Source organism: Protopterus annectens, chromosome 1.part2 (genome assembly GCF_019279795.1).
Source record: "Protopterus annectens isolate FY-2018-M chromosome 1.part2, PAN1.0, whole genome shotgun sequence".
Taxonomy (NCBI): Eukaryota; Metazoa; Chordata; order Ceratodontiformes; family Protopteridae; genus Protopterus; species Protopterus annectens.
The window spans coordinates 1,063,527,800-1,063,549,500 of record NC_056727.1 but is presented as its reverse complement, the minus strand read 5'-3'; positions in this window follow the sequence as shown (position 1 = coordinate 1,063,549,500).

Genomic DNA, 21,701 nt, shown 5'->3' with positions numbered 1-21,701 from the left:
AAGTTTGTGATGGTTAAGGATTTAGATCTACTGTTCTGTGGAAAATCAAAAAAAGCCACGTCAGAGCAGGTGCATGTTGAACATACTAGTATTGTTAATATGAAATAGCATGTAAATTCATGTGGTGTTCAAAAATAGATGGAGATGCTAAATGTACACGTAAAGAAGATGTGCTCTGTCAAATGAAATAAAAGATCCCTAGCACCATTGCATCCATGGTAATTACCAGAAGAATGTTGAAAAGAATGCATATTGATCTCGAAGGCTCTTTCATGAGTATAATGTTTGTGATAGTGGTGGATGCATATCTGAAATAGTTGAAAACATTTCAGATGTCTTAAATGGCATTTAAAGCAACAGCAAATAGAACAGACTGTGATGACTATTTGCTGCGTGTGGATTACTAGTGGTACACAATTCATGTTCAAAGAATTTTGCATTTATATTAAAATTAAACAAAGGGGAACTGTACATTCATCACAGCCCCTGTGCAATCTGCTGCCAGTAGCTTAGCAAACAGGCTGCTGGCAGTCTTAAAGTTAATCCAGATGGTTAAAACTTTGAGCTGTTAATGACCTGCTTCCTGTGTCCCAGGTACAGAGTTTCATTCCCTCCACATTCATTTGCCTACTGTGTGACTGAGCAATGCACTTAACCAAGATCACTCCTTAAAATGGACAGTTATGACCAGTGGGTTTACCTGCTCAACATCATCATCATCATCTTCTTTCAGCTGTTCCCGTTAGGGGTCACCACAGCTGATCACCCGTTTCCATTTCTTCCTGTCCTCTGCATCTTGCTCTGTCATATCAACCACCTGCATGTCCTCTCTTACCACATCCATAAACCTTATCTGAGGCCTTCCTTTTTTCTTGTTACCTGATAGCTTCATCCTTAGCATCTTTGTCCCAATATACTCAGCATCCCTCCTCAGCACATGTCCAAATCAATGTAATCTTGCCTCTATGGCTTTATCTCCAAACCTTCCAACCTGGGCTGACCCTCTAATATACTTATTCCTTATCCTGTCCAACCTCATCACACCCAGTACAAATCTTAACATCTTTAACTCTGCCACATTCATCTCAAACTCCTGCCTTTTTGTCAATGCCACTGCCTCCAACCCATATAACATAGCTGGCCTCACTACCCTCTTGTAGACCTTCCCTTTCACTCTTACAGGTACTCATCTGTCACAAATCATTCCTGACACTCTTCTCCACCCACTCCATCCTGCCTGTACTCTCTTCTTCACCTCTCTTCCACACTCACCGTTATTCTGAACTATTGACCCCAAGTATTTAAACTCGTCCACCTTCGCCACCTCTACTCCTTGCATTCTCACCATTCCTCTATCCTCCCTCTCATTCACACACATATATTCTGTCTTAGTCCTGCTGACCTTCATTCCTCTTCTCTCTAGAGCATATCTCCATCTCTCCAGGGTCTCCTCCACCTGTTCCCTACTCTCACTACAGATCACAATGTCATCTGCAAACATCATAGTCCACGGGGACTCCTGTCTGATCTCGTCTGTCAACCTGTCGATCACCATTGCAAATAAGAAAGGGCTCAGAGCTGATCCTTGATGTAACCTCACCTCCACCTTAAACACATCTGTCACTCCCACCGCAGACCTCACTGCTGTCACACTACCCTTGTACATATCCTGTACCACTCTTACATACTTCTCTGACACTCCTGACTTCCTCATACAATACCACAACTCCTCTCTAGGCACCCTGTCATATGCTTTCTCCAAGTCTACAAAAACACAATGCAACTGCTTCTGATATTCTCTGTACTTCTCCATCAACAATCTCAGAGCAAACATTGCATCTGTAGTGCTCTTTCCCGGCATGAAACCATACTGCTGATCACTAATCATCACATCCCTTCTTAGCCTAGCTTCCACTACTCTTTCCCATAACTTCATGCTGTGACTGATCAATTTAATCCCTCTGTAGTTACTACAGCTCTGCACATCACCCTTATTCTTAAAAATTGGTACCAAAACACTTTTTCTCCATTCCTCAGGCATCATCTCACTTTCTAAGATTTCATTAAACAATCTGGTTAAAAACTCCACTGCCATTTCACCTAAACACCTCCATGCTTCCACAGGTATGTCATCTAGGCCAACAGCCTTTCCATTCTTCATTCTCTTCATAGCTATCCTTACTTCCTCCTTGCTAATCCATTGCACTTCATGATTCACTATCCCTACATCATCCAACCTTCTCTCCCTCTCATTCTCTGCATTCATCAACCCCTCAAAGTACTCTTTCCATCTCCTCAACACACTCTCAACAAATAAGTAAAAAGAATGTTCCAGACTTTTAAGGCTAGAATAAAGTTGTTAACTGCAGTGGTGGATGTGGAAGACAACAGTTAATTATTTCTGCATCCATACAAACTGCATTTAATTGCATGAGCATCAGTTATCAGCAGAATTATTCCTTACCAGACATGTCAAAATTAAACTTAACCTGATCAGATCAAACTTGAGTATTTCTGAAAGAGAGTTTCTTTACAGCTTTTAACATGATGTTGTTGTCTCTTTCGACTTTTCCCGGTTAGGGGTCGCCACAGCGGATCTCCGGTCTGCTAATGATTGGCAGTAGATTTTTACATGCCGAGTTGCCGGCCCTGACGCACAACCTTCAACGAAGGTATACCCATTCACGCATGTCTCCACACAGAAGACGCTCTAGCTGAGAATCGAACAGGACAACATCTTACTGTGAGGTGACAACGCTACCGCAGCACCACCAACATGATGATCATGCAAAAGTGATATCCATTAATGAATCATATTCAGTATACTTTTTTGATACAACAGGAGGTGGAGGCCCACAGTGGTGCTCAGCTGTAATAAGTGAACAGACTGGTCTTGTTTCATTTATTGTTGAGAAGATAGGTACTGGTGTCACTTACAGATACAGTGATGGAGAGAAAACCAGAGTGTGAGCACTCAGTGTTCTGAAGAGATGACTCCAAACAGAGAAAATAAGGACAGTGATAAAGAAAGTCTACTGAGTAGATGAAGTAAGATAGACACTTCACAACACAGAATATTATTCCTTTGTTAGTCTGACAAATCAGAGACAAGAGTCAATAACAGATTTAAAACTGTTACAGAAGTTCTGGAAGCCATCTAAACCCCCAATTTTTGTATGAGTCTTCTGTGCATGAACTATTTGAACTCTTTGTTTACAGTTATAATACATTTTGAATGCTTATAGACTCAAATGTATTTTGCCCTCTTGAAAGTGTTATTTATTTTTTAAATTAAGGAAGGATAATTTGGTTACAAAGTTTTGCTTTTCAGAATTATGAATCTGCTTGACATGTATAAAATATGATTTGGAATGCTGTATAAAGTGCGAGTGGGATGGGCACAGAGCTTAGATAAAAAAGTGTACTTCATGTGTACATATGGCTTCTTCATGTTTCATTTCTCCATACAGTACACAGACTGTTATAGCTTACCATAAGTTTGTCCAGGAAGATTCAAGCGTATTAAAATTGTTAGATCTGTGCCACTCTGTTAAAAACCAGTGGATCAGACTGAATATTTTAATCTTATATGTAAGCCCATTAATCTTTGTTGATAAAAATTCCCTATGGAATCAAATTTGTTGATGTTCTCAAATCTTCTCCTGTAGGTCATGATATCAAATGGATGGCAGAAAGGTAGCGGGAAGAAGTAATGCAACAAACAAACAAAATAAAGTTTCCATAATTAAATGTTATAACTAGGTGCATGACTACTAAATTCATTGTGCAAATCCTTGTAATGCAACAAAACATTTTATATTCAAAGTTTGGCTTCCATAGCATCCACAAAGCGTGTCACCATTTAGACTATATTTCTGAAAGGAAAGCAAATATAAGCTGCAGAGTTCACAACAAATAGCACAGTTCCTAAGGTACTCAAGTTAGCACCCATTTTTTCCTTATTATTAACCTTTGAAGAGACTCAGCCTTACCAGGGGATGGTGTAATGAACTAATTCAGCACTTTATAACTTCTTAAAATTTGCATAAGATTTGTGCCAGTTCCATGACAGAGTTCATAGAAGAATGTCTGTTGGCTTTGCTAATCCATACTCATAGCCTTCCCATGAGGCCAAGCTGTGAAGCTAACATTCAAAAACTACATACTTGTGGACACCTATTAACTCAATCAAGAAACAGGGAAGAATATTCAAGACAGTTTTGCTGACAATCTGCCATAATACCATTTTGCTTTAAAAGATATTAATAAAACTGCAACCACATCTCCCACAGCCTCCATACTACCAATGGTTCTGGCTACCAGAAGGACTGCTTCACCTCCATGATTTTTGCTGCTTAAAATGGAAACAGGAAGGTAACCCCCAGACTGATTATGCATTGACACTTCTTGATTATTCAAAGGATGAGGAGAATATGCAGTCAAGAACTAGACCTACAGCAAGACCCTCAGCATGAATCAATAACTGCCAGCTGCAACTAAGTCTGGATGGGGTCTCCTTCACAGATTCATAGTTCATAGATGTGTAGTATGCTAAACCCCCCTAGGGGCCTTTTTAAGCCTGGTTATGCATCCCAAATCTGTATATCTGACAAGTTTTAGTACCTTAAGGTTATTTTAAGGGGCAGATGTAGTTTTGGGTTTGTATGGTCAATAATTTACAGGCTACCCCCTGCTATTAGAGATGTAGGTGCTAGACCATGGGTAAATTTTCTGATTCACCATACACTAGTCTAAGCTACACTTGAATTTTGTAAGGGAAGAACTTTGTTTCACATGGATGGGGAACTTATTCCAGAGAAGAGGTAGTCTTTAAGACACATACTTGTCCCTCCAACATGTCCTATTTAGGTCACAATTGAGGTTTATTTCACCAGAAGGGGTTAATCTGAAGATATTTATTTCACAGAAGTGCAGGAGGTCAATCAGAGTGAGATCAGGGGATGCCTAGTAGGCCAGGCATAGATCACCTTTCAGCAGTTTGTAGGAGACAGACTACAGGGATATAGCTTTGAGGTGGTTCATGTAGTAGTGGACAGAAAGGATAGATTCAAGTGACAGTTAGTAGCTTATCTCACAATTTAACAGATTAATATGGTTAGAGGTAAGATATACACTGATTTCAATATGCAAGCACTTGAGCTTTGCCATCACCTACCAATAGTAGCTTATATCATAAAACACTGGATTTTTGTCCAAGAAGTTTAAAGTCTAGCCTTTTTAGCCACGTTGTTTATTCTACTCTGTATGTATGTATATATGTATGTATGCATGTATGTGTTTTGTTTGTGAGAATTCTTTATGGATGTTCCATTTGTTGCATATGTCTGGTTAGGGACATACCAAAGGGAGCATTGTACTCAATGACTGATCTCATGAGAATCGAGTACAGTGGAACAATAATATCCTTTGATCTAGATGCCATACCTTTGCTCATAAGTTGTGCAACATGGGATGATTTCTTTACTATTATAGACACATTATGGTCCAAGGCCAGGTTACTTTTAGCATGCATTCCCAAATCCCTGACTACTGTTAGGGATACATTACAAGTGTGGTAGTTTCCTGATGTAGCCATCTTACCAAATGACAGTATTACACATTTATTGGCATTGAGTTTTAGCCCATAGATCTGGCACCATTTAGTAGTCTGTATTTGGTCTTTTTGGAGGACATTTGTGTCTTTGAGGCATTCTATAACTGCACCCAGTTTACAATTATCTGCAAATTTGGTCAGCCAGAGGTCCTTGATTTTGGCCTTAATTTCAGAGAAGAAGATGCCAGAAAATGATTGGACCCAGCACAGAACCCTGAGGGACCCTGCCAGTGATTGATCTCCTTGTGGAGGTACATTCTCCCATTCTTGGGTTTTATATGTGAACTAGCTGGCTACCCAGCTGGTAAAACAGGAGTTTATACCTAATTGATTGAGTTTGTATACAAAGCCTGGGGGGGGGGTGTTGTGTTAAATGCTTTGGCCAGGTCAAGATAGGCAGTATGCACCACTTTGCCCTCATACATTGCTTTGGTAGTCTTCTTGAAGAAGTCCACAAGGCTGAGTTGGCATGATCTGACCTTGACAAAATCATCTGGGCTAGATCCAATGTTGGAAGGTTTTTGCGGTGTCATTCCTTATTATTTCTTTTTCTTTTCTGAGCACGACACAGTACACTCTGCTCTCTCAGCCTATTGTTTAATCTTTCTGAGCTTTCAGTCTCTCCTCTGGCACATAATAGTAACAGTGAACTTTCTCCTTGTGTCTTTTCTAACTATGTAAAACAAAAACTAATTTGTGCATCTCTTGTTTTTTTTTTCCTCAAGAGACCCATTCTAACTCTTTGTAACACAGTAGTACATTGAATATTCATTTTCTCTGACTTCAGTTGGGGACCAGACCTTCCTGGTAGCCTACTTTGTACACACACAAGCCAAATGGCCCTCACACTCAGGAAGTGTATTCTCTCTCTTTACCTATACCCCCAGTGTTCTGTGTTACAACTTATACTATTATTTACTTGGGATCCAGACAGTCCTTCTCTTAGTATTGCTATCAGTCCACCATATGGTCATGCTTCAGTCCCATTGGACATATTAACACTAAATAATATATCTCCAACAACCGCAATTCTGTTAGCTTCTAATTTCTGCTTGATTATTTCATGGGACAATGTCTATTATCCTTTTAGTGCAAGAAATTTGGACAAAATCTAAAATAATGGAGGACTAAAGGCCCACAAAATAGGGACAGATTTTAAATACTGCTCTTATAAATACAGGCATTTGCTAGCAAAATATGTTAGCATGCATTTTCTGAAGGATATGAAGTCTGAAACTCAAATGTTTGTCATTATTCAATTACTTCAATCCTCAGTGATTTGCCGTAAATGCACAAACTTTATGTGGAACTAATAAAAATATGAGGCAAAAATCAGGACATTTGGTAAAAATCTGGACAGTTGAGAGGTATGCATGGGATGTAGTCCCAAAATGTTCACCTACTTACTATAGCATATAGTGTAAACAAAAGGACCCCTTGTTTCTTTCTCCCATTTACTAGCATAAGCATCATGCTTTATTGCCACTAAATCAATTTTTAAAGAAATCTGAAGACATTTTGTTTGTTACCCAGAGTACTTGGACTATACAGTAGCTCCTTTAGTGCTCTTCAGTTGTAAAACAGATTGCACAGTAAAAGGAACAATCACTGTTGCTATATAATTTATAGGTTCTTTTTAACTGGTCCATCTACTACTGTTCACCCCTTCCCAGCTTGTATGCAGAGTCATCTATAATACACATATGCATTATGTCCAGTCTTTCATGCACATCTGCTGTGTGTTGGCTCTTTTGTTTGTAGATGCAGTTCTTGTGGAGATTCTTGAGCTCTTTCCCACCTGTTTGGGCATACCATTCATTCCATATGGTCAGATTTGGAGTGTAAATGTTCTTGGTGTTAATGACACCAAGGTTGCGAGTTTGGTCCCCATATGGGTATAGCTGCTGTATTAGGGATTGGCATAATGTTTAAGATGTTTACCTTGCAGACACAAGATACATGGCTTGATTCTGACCTTGGAGGCAAATTGGCTAGATTTAAAATGGCCCACAATGGCAGCTAGCTTATTACTTGAGTATGAACCAATGGACCTGTTTAGCTGGCTACTCCAAAGCCCTCTCTGATCTTGATTCTTATTATTTTAGTTCTGATATTAATTGGCTGTTTACTGTGCTAATACTGTAGTAAAACTATTTGCTTTAATGTTACTGCACTTGAATCTACTCATTTAGATTATCTGTAGCAATTCATCCATTTTGTTAGACTATCCGTTATTCATATTTTTTTAATAGCTAGGTATAGGCCATGGTAACCTACTTGGTTAAGCTATTTGGTTAAATTTGCAGTCTGTTACTGATTTCCTTATTGATCTTAAACACATGGGACAGAGCATAGCCACTAAACCAACGTGTGCTGGGGGTGTTAAGAGAATACTGTTTAAGCCTCCCAGGCTAAAGACTAAGAAACTTCACACATTAGTTCTTTCAGCAATACACCCGCCTTCACCCTTCATACCCACAGCCAGTAAACATACTTCTAAGTGTCACAAGGGGGCAGACTAGAAGCCCTTATGCCTCAAAGAGACTGCATCTAACTACAGCTGTGTTTTAGTAATAGGACAACTGTATTGTCAGGCATACAGACACCACCTTCACCAGGCTGGATAAGAAAAGGGTGACAGATAGCTGTCCTTCTTGGGCCAGGATCCAGGGTTCCTCCATCCTGACAAATATGATTCTGACTTGATAGTGGTCCACGTGGGGTGAGTGACCTTAAGCACATGCAGAAGGATATGCCTGAGTTTGCTATGAACATGTCTGAGGCAGGAGAAAAGCCCTGGTCTTGAGTATTTTTCTGCCTTCACTCAGAATGATGTGAGAAGAAGGCTGACAAGCATTCCTGCATTGCAGGGATGGTCTGCACCACTCATACCAAGGCTTTCTCATTCTGGCTAAAGCCTTTGCTGACCCCATAATGCCTTTTTTTAGGCAGAGTCTATCTCATGGACATTCCAACCTATCAAATTGTAAACTGGGACACGTTAATGTGGCTCTACTCAATACCAGGAGTCTTAACAAAAAATACTCAAACTCAATGCTCTCTTGCACCTTCAACACATTCTTAAATGTGCAGTCACAGAGACATAGTTTCAGAAAAATGAAATTACTCCCTCTCCGTTCCTGGGTATAGGGCCTATCATGTCATCAGACCTACTGGGAATTGGGAGAGAATATCAATATTAGTCAATTATATCATCACCTCATGGCAGAGTCCTCATGACATCAAATTTGAAATGTTATATGCTCAGTTCACTATAAACAAGACTAATTACCATTTTCCAGCTATAGGATACCCTCTTTATCCTCTTCTGAGGATGATAACTATATTAACACCATACATCTCAGCTGTCCAAATTTTCACAGAATGTCCAAATTTATGTCTCCTACTTTTGGTCTATTCCTCATAAAATTTGTGTTTTTCTAGCAGATCATTGAGGACTGAATTCACTGAATAATGACAGGTATTTCAGTTTCAGACTTCTAATCCTTCAGAAAATGTATGATAATGTAAAACTATTTTATTATAGCAACTTCCTGAGTTTATAAAAGCAATATTTAAAAATTGTCCCTATTTTGGGGAATTTGTCTCTCCATTATTTTTGTCTTTGCCCAGAATTCTTGTGCAAAAACCTTGAGAGGTATGCTTAACACATTAGCCGAAATTGTCATTATATCCCATGCCTATCTGCCATGGACTTCAATTATTCATCAGTAAACTGGCTGACCTACAATACAAATAGTCAAGATAACCAGTACTTCCTAGATATTAATCTCTAACAATTACCTTTTTACTAAGCTACTTGTTACTATAGTTGCATTTGGAAGGACTTTGTGGTTTAGGTAGTTAAGTTTTAAGAGCCTCAGCATTTAGGGGTCTATTTTTTTATCTCTAATGTGTGCAGTAGATATAGTGTGGTGTTGTGTGTTACTGACAACTGTTTTGGTATTTGTAGTGGCTGTATGATAGAGCCTTATCTCTCACACTGTATCTGATTGTTTAATTATTAGATAATTGTCAGTAGATATGTAACAATTACAACATTGCTCATTTTAACCAAGCTGGCTACATAGACAGTTGGAGAGTGCCAAACCATGTCTCTAGAAGTTTATTTGTGTGGGCTGCAGGGGGGAAAGCTATCAGTGAGGATTTGTAACTGTATTACTGGGGTGCTATCTAGGTAAAAATGACAATCCAAGTCTAAATACCAAGAGCAATGCTCCTTTGTGCACAAACCAAGGGGCTTGTTGTGCAATTCCAAAGTACTAAGCACTCAAGGGATTTAAGTGGTTAGTTTTATAGGTAAAGGTAAGGGTCTAGGTACCTGAATCTATACATGGCACTGCTGTATAATGAACAGCATTGCACAAATGTGGATAGAATATAGAAGCACAGAAATTCAAAAAAAAAATTCAAACCTCTGTCCAACAGCAGAAGAACACAGTTTCATGTTCATTTAACCATCACAAGCTCAGAAATAAATCAGTTCTTCGCTATTCCCACTAGAGGGTAAATCAAAGCTTCCTAACTATAGATTGCAAAAATAGCCAGAAATATATATATATATATATATATATATATATATATATATATGGGTCTACCTTACATGACTGACATCTCAAATGTTTGACTTTCATATGACCAAGACCATATGATCGAACATTTGAAACATTGACCATGTAAAAAAAAAATACAAAAAAAAAAACAAAATATAAACTAAATGTGTCTAGCAGGGGGGCACCTCCTCCCCGCTACTTAAATATACCAACTCTGAGATCGCACTGCATTGCGGAAATGGGAAATCTTCCCATTCCGTGCTGTATGGAGATCTCCATTCACAGCGGTCGAGCTTTGAAAAGCTCGATCATATGGTCTCGGCCATATGAAAGTCAAGCTTTTAAAGGTTCAACTATCTGAAGGGGACCTATGTATTATATATACATATATATATATATATATATATATATATATATATATATATATATATATATATATATATATATATATATATATATATATATATATATATATATATATATATATATATATATATACAGAGAGAGAGAGAGAGCAAGTTTTAAACTTTATAATGTAGAATAAATGCAATAAACAGTAAATAAGTACTTAACAGGGACATTTATACTTGTAAATGATCAAAAACAATGTATCAGTATCAGTGTGGTCACTAAAGGTAGTGAAGCTCTGAGTAAATGAGCCAACCACTGCACAAATGTGATTAACTTACAGAGGCAGATAAATACTAGAACAATTCAAAACAGCCCTCTGACCAGAAGCAGAAAAGCACAACCTCAGGTTACTTTAGCAGTCAGAAACACAGAAAAGACTTGGTCCCTCTTCCACTACTGTTAGAGTGCAAACTAATGCTTTTGAACTGTAGATTACAAAAAAAGCCCAAAGTCTAAACCTAGCAGGTTTTAAACATTACAATGCAAAATAAATACAAAAAGTAACACATAAATACTTAACAGTGAAGATTTTAGCTTGTACATGACCAAAACAATGTATCATAGTGATGTGGTCGGCAAGTACTGTGAAGCTGTGAGTAATTGAGTACATGCTTACCCCAAGAGTACACTTACATTAAGAGCTCACTTTAGCAAACTAATAAAGAGATTTCAGGAATTATTAGGAAGCTCAAGGCTGAGTATGAGCTCATAATAGCCACTGAAACTAAAAATAGCTGCCAGTCTCTCTTTGACTATGTCAGGAAGTTAAGAACTAGCACCAAGCAATGTTTGAAGCTAGAACCCTATACTACTGTACATCTTACCCAAAGACAATTGCTAATGTCCCAGTTGAGAAATTTAGTGTAAATTTTACTTCACACACAGTTATGGCCGCGGTAGTGGTGCTGCGGTAGTGTTGTCGCCTCACAGCAAGACGTTGTCTCGTTCGATTCTCAGGTAGAGCGTCTTCTGTGTGGAGGCATACGTGAATGGGCGTGCCTTCGTTGAAGGTTGTGCATCAGGGCTGGTAACTCAGCATGTAAAAATCCTCTACCAAACATTAGCGGACCAGAGTTCCGCTGTGGCGACCCCTAACTGGGATAAGCCGAAAAACACAACAACAACAACAACAATAACACAGTTATGGCTATACCACAAATTCCACAATTCCAACAACCTACTTTTGTTACTATGGAACAAGTTCTCTCAGACATCTCAAAAACTAAGAACACCTCATTCCTGGATCCTTATTATATACCAAGTTGCCGGATTAACAGTGCTAAATATGGCCTACATGAACCCCTATTTAACCTCTTTAATTTAAGCCTCTCCATTGGTCATTTTACTGAAGCCTGGAAAACAGTCATTGTAATACCTTTACACAAGGGTGGCCTAACCAAGGACGCCAGAAACTATCGACCTGTTAGACTCACTAGCCTCATATCTAAATCTTTGAAGCATATTATCTCAGACCTCATTAATTTAGACATTGAAAATCTCTTAACCCTTGAACCTCATTAATTTGGCTTTATCAAAGGAAGATAAAGTTGTTTTAACCTCTTCAATTTCTTTGAAATCGCAACTAAAGCAGAAGGTAGCAGTTACACAGTACATGCAGCACATCTGGATCTGGCTAAGGCATTTGACACTATTCCCCATGCTGGCATTATTTAAAGGCTTGCAAAGCTAAATAAAAATCCTAATGGTGTACAGTTGATAGCTAACTGATTGTCTGACACAGCCTATGTGATTACAGGTGCAGATGCCACTTCTGAAGCAAAAGACTTACCGTTGGTATATCACAGGGTTCAGTGTCAAGCCTTCTCTAATTTGTCATCTATTCTCAGGACTTCTGGTCAACACTCCTGGCTTTTGGTTATTTAAGTTTGCAGATAATGGTAAACTAGGTGTTGTTATTCAATTGTCCACTGACTCATAACTGTTCCAGCATTTAGAGCCAATTAAACAATTGGTGCAGGGACAATGGTCTCAGATTAAATGTGAAAAAAATGTAGCACAGTTCACTTTTTTAATCAAAGCATTTTCACATACAATATAGGAGACACAACTCTCCAATCAGACACTGTTGCAAGGGATTTAGGCAATTTTGTTGATAATGCCTTATCATATGACTCTCATGTCTCCACATTAGTACAGAAAGTTTTTTATCTGGTTCATCTTATTTCCAAAGGAATTTCCACTAGATCTAAAAAAAATCTTAATTTCCCTTTACGCATATCTCAGCAGGCCTTTTTTGAATATGATACATTTTTTGGTGTACATTTTTCTAAAAATCTCTCTCAATCTGAGAGACCTCAGATTCATAACTAAAAATATCAGTGGCATCAAAAATCTTAGTAATCAGGACAGATTGACAGCCCTACCAATGTACTCAGTCTCTTACAAACTCTTCCTTGGACATCTTTGTCTAGCCGTTTAAGCTATGATTCCTTCACAGAACGAATGATGCCTAAATTACCCATGTAAACTAACAACATTTTTGTCAGCAGTTAAATTAGACACACTCACATGATAGATTCATATCCCATTATATCCCTTACCAAAGTAACCAACTTCCACTACATGTTAGGCAGGGTAGCACCTTTGCCACATTCACGATAAACCTAAATACCTGGATAAGCAGTCACAAATTCTGCCCTGGTCTATATTCTCTTGCCTTCATTTAACCTATATGGAACTACAGATAGGAATTTTTGTCTAGGCTTGTAAGCATCTGCAGACCGATAGCCTTGTACTTACCTCTGAACCTGTGCACCTATAAAGTTTAAGGGAGAAAGAATGTGGGATGAAACAGGTATATCAGTGTGCACAGCTTTGGAACTTAGTTCACACAAGGTGCAAACCAAAGATAGTGTCATAGATGCAATTGAAGACGTATTCAAATAGTTCCTAATGAGTCTCTTGCCGAATTACATGTTCCTGAAAGTAAATTTGATGGTTTAACCAGGTCTGCATACAGTAAAAGTGTTCATGCTCCCTCCAAAGAGTTACAACAACTTAATGACTGAGACAAGGTTGTGAGTTTGAAATCCACAGCATGTGATAACAGACCATGTTTTGTTCAATGGAATATGACCGGTCCTGATCCTTTTGAGACTGTCTTATCAAGTGGGTTAAAATGCAATACTGTTCATTATAATTGCTGTTCTAACTACTTTCCTTCCACTGGTTCCAGTTCTAGTTTCTATATCATTTCAGTTGCAAGTAATAGGAAAGAAGGTGAAACTTTTTTTATTTTTTATTTCTTGTTGACCAGGTTGGTCCTCTTTTTAGGGGAGACCCAAGTTAGTATGTATAGTATTGCCGACATTTGGCTAGGATATCACCAAGCTTGGATGGTGCAGTGGTGCAGCGGTAGCATTGTTGCCTTATAGCAAGAGGTCCTTTGGTTGAATTCTCAGCTGGAGTGCTTTCTGTGTGGAGTCTGCATATCATCCGTGGGTTTTCTCTGGGTACTCTGGTTTCCTCCTACATTACAAAGACAGGTGTCTGGAGTGTTTCTTCCCAGCCCTTTGTTGAAAATTGTTTTTGTTCCAAGTAGGACTTTCATATTCTACAGAATGAGATAAAAAGAAACTGTAATTCTGAAGGAAATAAGATGTTTTGGGGGTGAATATCATGGCATCAGTGGCCTTTGTTGAATATTGCTTTTGTTCCAAGTTGGACTGTCATGATCTACAGAATGAGGTAAAAAGAAACTGTAATTCTGAAGGAAAAGATGTTTTGGGGGTGAATATCATGGCATAAGTGGGTCTGAATGACTCTGTTTTTACAAAAAATGATGGAAAAGCAGAACAAGAAGAATAGGAGGCCATGCAGTGGACTATGGTAATGGACAAAATATTTGGCACTCAGAGATGACAGAAAGATTGCAAAATGCTGTAAATGCTGGTGTGGATACAGTGTGGGCATGTCTGGCCAGTGGAGTAACTGAATTTAAGGGTATATTCTGTGCTGGGCTTCAGGAAGGTGAAACAGAGAGCAGTAAATAGAGATAGACTAGCAGCAATGTTTCCAGAGTTAAGACTCATACATCATCATCATCAGCAGTAGCAGGTTCCAGTAAAAGACTGCAGAAAGAAAAGGGTGTGCAGGTGCAGAGGAGGCAGAGTGCAGCTATTGAAATCTAAAGGAAAATGCTTGCTATTCTTGGGAAAGCAAAGTATGAACAGAAAATAGACAGGCAGTGTGTTTTAGACAGTGTTGTTATGCCCTCAGGATTCAGTTTGTCTGACATTAGGACATTAATACATAACTGAACCTTTATGTGAAAAGCTTTAGACATTTGCATTAGCAGAAAAAAAAAAATAATGGATGTGAAAGAAGTAACATAGAAGGAGAAGAACTTAGATGGACTATATTTAGCAAAATTCAAATGTAAAGAAAACTGTTGTTGCAATTTAGAACAATTGAAATAGAAGATAATTCATTAAAAATATTTTTCCCCAAGCTTATATCAGGATGCGTATTATATTAAAAAAGTTGCAGATGACAGAAAAGTATGGACTGGGGTATGGGAAGTTTATGTAACTTTAAAAACAGAAAATAAGTTACAGCATGTACCTAATGTGCAAAGTACAGGGGGCATTCAAAAGCATGTTTTTTTCTTTGTGGATGAATCACAACTAATCCGGGATTGCACAAAAAAAATGTGGGCAGTGTGAAGCATTTGGAAAATCTAGAAAAAACTGTAAACCATACTGTAGGAAATGTAGCAGTGAGGAGCATTTCTCGTTTGATTGTCTGCAACTTAATGAAGACAGGCAAAGTGAGAAAAACAAGGGGAAAGAACACATTTTTACACAACAAAGGGTGAAAGTGAAAGAGAAAAGGATGTGGAGTGGGGAGTGAGAGTGAGAAAGTACAAGATAAAATATAGAACAAGATGCACTAGATGAAGAACACAAACTAATACATGAAAAGTAAACACACACAGGGATGGACCACAGGTTGGGGTATTAGAAACGGAGGTGGAGGAGGAAAAAGAAGGATATATGAGCTCTGAGTTAGTAAAAATAGTGGAAGGTTCTATTCGGGGAAGGGTGAGAAAGAGAAAAAGGGGCAACAGATGAACTGAAAGAAAAGGAAAATGTGAATGCCATGAAAAATGAATGATGGTGTTTGAATGGTGTGATAAAATAGATGCAGAGGTAATTGTTTTACTTCACATAAGACATACAGGATAAAATGGAAAGGGTAGAATCTGAGATGATCTGGAAAAGAAAGGGGTGTGGAGTATAGGGAGTGATACATATTCAGGTATTGCAGTATTCTAAAAATGAAAAGAAAGGTGAAATGGAAAATAGCACAATATGTAAAAATGTTGAGAGGTTCTAAATAATGACAGGGTAAGAATAGGTAAAGGGAGATAATATAGTTCTAAGACATGGTTATTTAAAACAGAGATTGATTATATTTTGTTTACAGGTGACATGAAAGAAATAAAAGATGGAATTAGAGATGGAAAGTTTTCAGATCTTAGGGCTGTATTGGCAATAAGAGGCTTTTGACACCATCCCCCATTCTAGAATTATAGCTAAACTCACTAAACTAGGTATAAATCCCTACGTCACAAGATGGGTTGCCAACTGGCTCGCTGACAGAACCCACACTGTAGAAGTTGCAGACTCCAAATCTGACTTCAAACCAGTGACAAATGAAGTACCACAGGGTTCATTCCTGGTACCTCTCCTGTTTGGTATATACTTCACTGAAGTACAGGCTAACACAGAAGGCCTTTGGCTAACGAAGTTCACAGATGACTGCAAACTAGGAGCCATAGTTGAGTCCCCAAATGATGTGGTCATCCTACAAAAGGGCCTTACTAAGACAGATGCCTGGTGTCAGAACCATGGCCTCAAGCTCAATGCCAAAAAGTGCATTGTCATCCCCTTTGGTAAAAACTCTGTACCCATGAACTACCACATAGGCGGCAGTCTACTTAATGCCGAATGTGTGATAAGAGACCTTGGGACCCAGGTGGACAGTAGTCTCTCCTTCGATAATCACATTGCCACAGCTGTCAGGAAATCTTTCTACATGGCACACCTCATCACAAAAGGGTTCTCATCCAGGAAAAAAGAGGTCATTGTTCCCATTTACTCAACAATCATTAGACCCATTATAGAGTACAACACCCCTTTTGAAATGTACCTCACAAGACATCTGCAGCAGCTGGAAAGGCCACAGAAGTACCTCACAAAGAGGGTTACTGGCCTCAAACAGATGCCCTACACTGACCTTCTCAAAAAACTCCAGCTTTACTCCATAACATATCGCCTAATCCAAGGTGATCTCTCCTTAACATATAAAGTTATGTCAAACCCAGAGCTGTTGGACATGCTACATCTAAAGAAATCCCAATCCCTTCAAGCTACATGCTTTAGGGACCTAAACCTTGTCACCACAATAAACAGGACATGCTGGAAGGATAGATTCCTGTCCTAGAGACTTCCCACACTCTGGAACAAGCTACCCATCTATGTCAAGCAAAGTTCCTCATTAGCACTCTTCAAGAAAAATCTTGATGAGTGGATGGGAAATAGGAAATAGGAAATACACCCCGGGGATCACATTTGTGGCTTTGCTCGACAGGGTCATAGGAAAATAACTTTCTTGGGTGGCGTAAGCCAGGGAACCTTGTTGGCTAGGCTTACTTAGGTACTTGGGCCGATAGCCTAGTAGCTACCTATGAACCTATGAAATAAAATATAATAAAATAAGGAAGAGGGTTAAAAGACTCACAGAAAAAAATCTTAGGAATGGAATGCCATGACAATAAATCTAACAAAATGGTAGATGGTGAATAAAGAAAAGTTAAAAAAATACTTAAAATTAGAGAGAGAGCAATGAAAGTAGGAGAAGATAGATAAGAGGAAAAATACATTTGTAAAAGAATAGTAGCGAATGGGGCAGAGAAAAGTCTTGAAGCAGAAGAAAAGTAACAATATGAATATAATAAAGAAAAAGTAGAAAGAATGATAATTTGAAAAATTATTATTTGAAAGAGAGAAAAGAAGTTTCCCTGTTTTTGGATAAGAAACTGAGATGTAATGAAAGAAGAATGAATGTAATGAAGGATGAAAAAGGACACTTAAAATATAAATGAGAGGAAATTATGGATAGAGTCGAAAGGTATGCATAAGAAAAAATGTGACGGGGTATATAGAAAGTAAAGAAGATGAAAAAGGAGGTAGCTAAAGAAACTGACAAAGAATTGAGAGGAAGGAGTTAGGGGATGCTATAAAGGAAGCTAATGAAGAATATGCACTAGATCCAGATGGATTAGGAACTAGTTTTTATAAAGAAATGTCAGATTATGAAAATTATATTTTTCTGGAAATATTGAATGAATGAATGGAGGAAAGTATAAAAGAAGAAGATATTTGTAAAGGAGGTTATAAAATTTATCTAGAAAAGGGGGAAGCGAAGAAATAAAAAGAAAACTGTAGACCAATTATGTTGGGAAATGCTGACAGTAACATATTTGTGATGATTATAAATTCAGAAAAGAATGTGCAACATGAAAGAAGAATTAGATGAATGGGAGTATGATGTTAAAAGTAAAATAGTAAATGAAATGCAAATGATGGTTAAGGTAGTGGATGAGTGTATAGATAAAGGGGAAGGAGAAAGAAAGTAACAGTATGTGGTGTGGCTAAGGCATTTAATAATATTGGGGAAATGTTGAACATTTTAAAGGAAAATGAATTAAGAGAAAAAAATAAGAAGGATATTGAGGACAATTTATGGAAATATTTGTGTGTCTGTGATGTTGAATGGATCGGTAACAAGAAAGATAAGGTAGGGAAGGGGTAAAGCAAGGTTGCCCATTGATCATGTCTGTTTTGATGGTAATGAATGCCTTTACACAAACATGTAAGTCAAGGTTAGAGGATCATAGATGGGAAGTTAAGGAAGGGATAAGGTTACCATTAATGTTAACCTATGCAGAAGATTTGGTCTTAGTATCCAAGAACAAGCATTTGATGAAAGAGTTAATTACAGAACAGAATACATTTTAGGTACAGTAGGGGTACAGTTAAATATTTCAAAAAGTAAGGGATTTGGACATGTGGTAAGAATGGCAAGAATGTTACCAGAACTGAAACTAATGTTGAAGGGAACAAGTAGTAATAGAGTAATGGAGAGAAGTTCTAAAAAATATGAATGTTGACAGATTGGAAGAGGATGTTTCAGTTGTCCCTAAGAAAAACAGTATCTATCTCAAACACATATGTTTTAGGAAAGCTATCATATTTAGGTGGCGTGTGCATGTTTCCAAGCTGAATGGGAACTGAATTATTGGTTATCACCTTGGGTTTCTGTGGGGAATAAGGCTGAATCCAATCAAAAGAGAGATAGTTTATAATGTAAAAAAAAAGGGTGGAATTTAATAGATCCAGTTGTTTTCTTATCATCAATAAAATTTATTTTGGGTGTTAAAAATATCTGGAAAAATACAATACTTGGAATTTTTTTATTTGAAAAATATAAAGGTATGTGGATGGGTAGGGGTAAGGAAAGGAAATAGAAACATAAAGTTTGGAAGAAAGTTATATGAAATACATAAAAAGACATGGGGAAATTATATAAATGATGTAGCGATAAAAAGAAAGGAATGGTATAAAAGTAATGAAAGTAAATTATTATACTGATAATTGGGAAAATATGGGGAGCGAATACAAGAAAGCAATAAGGAAAAAGCAGGAAAGATTAGAAACTTTTTTTGAAGCAAGTGATTTTCTGTGATGCTTATTATTAGACAAACTCCTAGTGAAAAACAACAGGAAATATAAAATGATAGAACAGACTGTAGTAGCTGTAATACTGAAGAGACACTGCAGCATTGTTTTTTGGATTGTAAGAAAAATGAAGGATTTTGAACATTATTCAAATTTGTTTATGACTGGAATGTATTTAAAACATTGCTATGGACATGGTGTTTGGGAACTATAAGGTCGGGAGTGAAAAAGAAATTGAAAAATGGAATAAAATTTAATTCATTGCTATTCGATGTTTATGGCAAAGTAGATATGAAGAATTGCTGTATAGCAAAAGAAAATAAAGGATGGGGAGGAAGTAATATATTATATAAAGAGAAGGTTATGGTGTAAACGATGGAGGACAAAATGGATTTTACATGCATTTAGGAAGATAAACATGTAAAGTGCTTTATTTTAATGATAAAGTATGATATAAAGTACAAATATAATGAATGTGTAAATAAGGAAAGCAAGATTGAAAAGTGCAGCCCCTACACTTTCCGATAGGTGCCTTAGGACCTTTTACATCCACCTGAGCTACCATCAACACAAGCAAATGGGGCCTCAGTGTAACATCTCATCTGAAGGACTGCATACTCAGGAGCACAGCACTCCCATACGCTGCACTGCAGTTTTGGCAATTGATCTACCTGGTGTGGGAATAGAACCCACAGCATTCTATAAGAAAGGCAAGTGGGCTATGTGTTGCACCAGTGACGCTGTTTGCTAATCTCTTATAAAAACAGTAATTCTCACTCCTCTGGTCAGGATAAAACAGAGGAACATCTGTGGGTTCTGTTCAAGCAGCTTTATTATATACAAACCCATCAGAATTGAGGCTTAATAACATTACCTTAGATAAACATATAAACAAACTAGCTGTCACACTCATACATGCTCATTCTCTGGCTGCACTCTCAAAATGGCACTGAAGCTAGCACTTACTTGCTATTTATATCCACGTGCTGTCCTTGGAAACACTTCTTAAAGGTACAACACACTATTCTACATGCTCCCTCTTTGAAAAATGAGTCATGCATTATTGACAACATTAATTGGCATGCAATTGATAAAAAATAATTCTTTGACATGCAATTATACAGAACTAAATACATATAGAGAATTATATCCAGGTTGCTGTGTATTTCATGCTAGGTTTAGAAATATGACCAAATCATGTGACAGAAATTAGAACTAGGTCTAGCAACTGGGACTGTCTCTACTGAATGTTCAACTTTGGGGACATTAGGAACATCAGGAATGGAAATAGACATTAAAACATGTTCTGCAACAGGAAGGTTGTCTAGATTGCTATGAGATCTCAAGTCTATATCACAGGAACAATGCTGCAATATTGATTCTGATACAGGAAGAAAATGCCTGCAAATTCTCCTGTACTCCACATCTTCAGATTCCACAAAGTAGGATCTTGGCTCGGCACATATACCTGTTGTGTCACCCGTGCACTGGCCCCTCACCACTAGCACCAGTGAGAGGTGTAAATATGGGGGGGGGATAACAAGTACACACACAGTAAAGTACACTTTCCCTTAAGAGCACACAGAGACTACAGTCAGTCTGGGGCTGGTTTCTCCCTTTCTCTTCAGATCCCCAATAAGACTCCCCACTGGCACAGGTATAGGGTCCAGATCTAAGCCTAGTGGTCAAGCTAAAACATCCAGCACCATCTCTGTCCATCCAGTGCTTCATATCCCTGCCCAAGTAGCTGACAAACACACACTTTAAGATTTGATTTATATACAAACACATAGACACTCCTGGGGAAGGCTGGCACAGGTTCTCCAGCTATCCCCCGTTCTGCCCAGACTATAAGGTAGTACCGACTGCCATCAACCACTAATATCAGCTACTATAAGGCCCTTTCCAAAGGATGACCAATTTCATTGTGTAATGTTACTGTTATCCAAACAGTAAGTGTGAGTGAGCAGCAAGACTATTGGAGTGGCTTGGACAGTATCATTAAATACATGCAAATACTCTAGAGCTTAAATTAAATTATCTCTACACAAAACAGCCACAGTTGAAATGTTTAAAAATATTTAATAATAAAAAATAAAAACACAAGACAAATCTTATCAATTCAACACAGTGCTAATCAAGAGTTCAGAAATCACAGGAACTTTAAAACAATATTGTAGTGTAGTCTGACATAAATATAGAAAACAGCTAGACTAATCTGGCTAAATTCCTATCCAACTCTAAGAGAAACTATGTCCTAAATAACTTTACTTACAAGGCAAAGTGCTGGTGAGTTGTTGTCAGCTTCTGACAAAATCCCAAATGCTCAATCTTTCT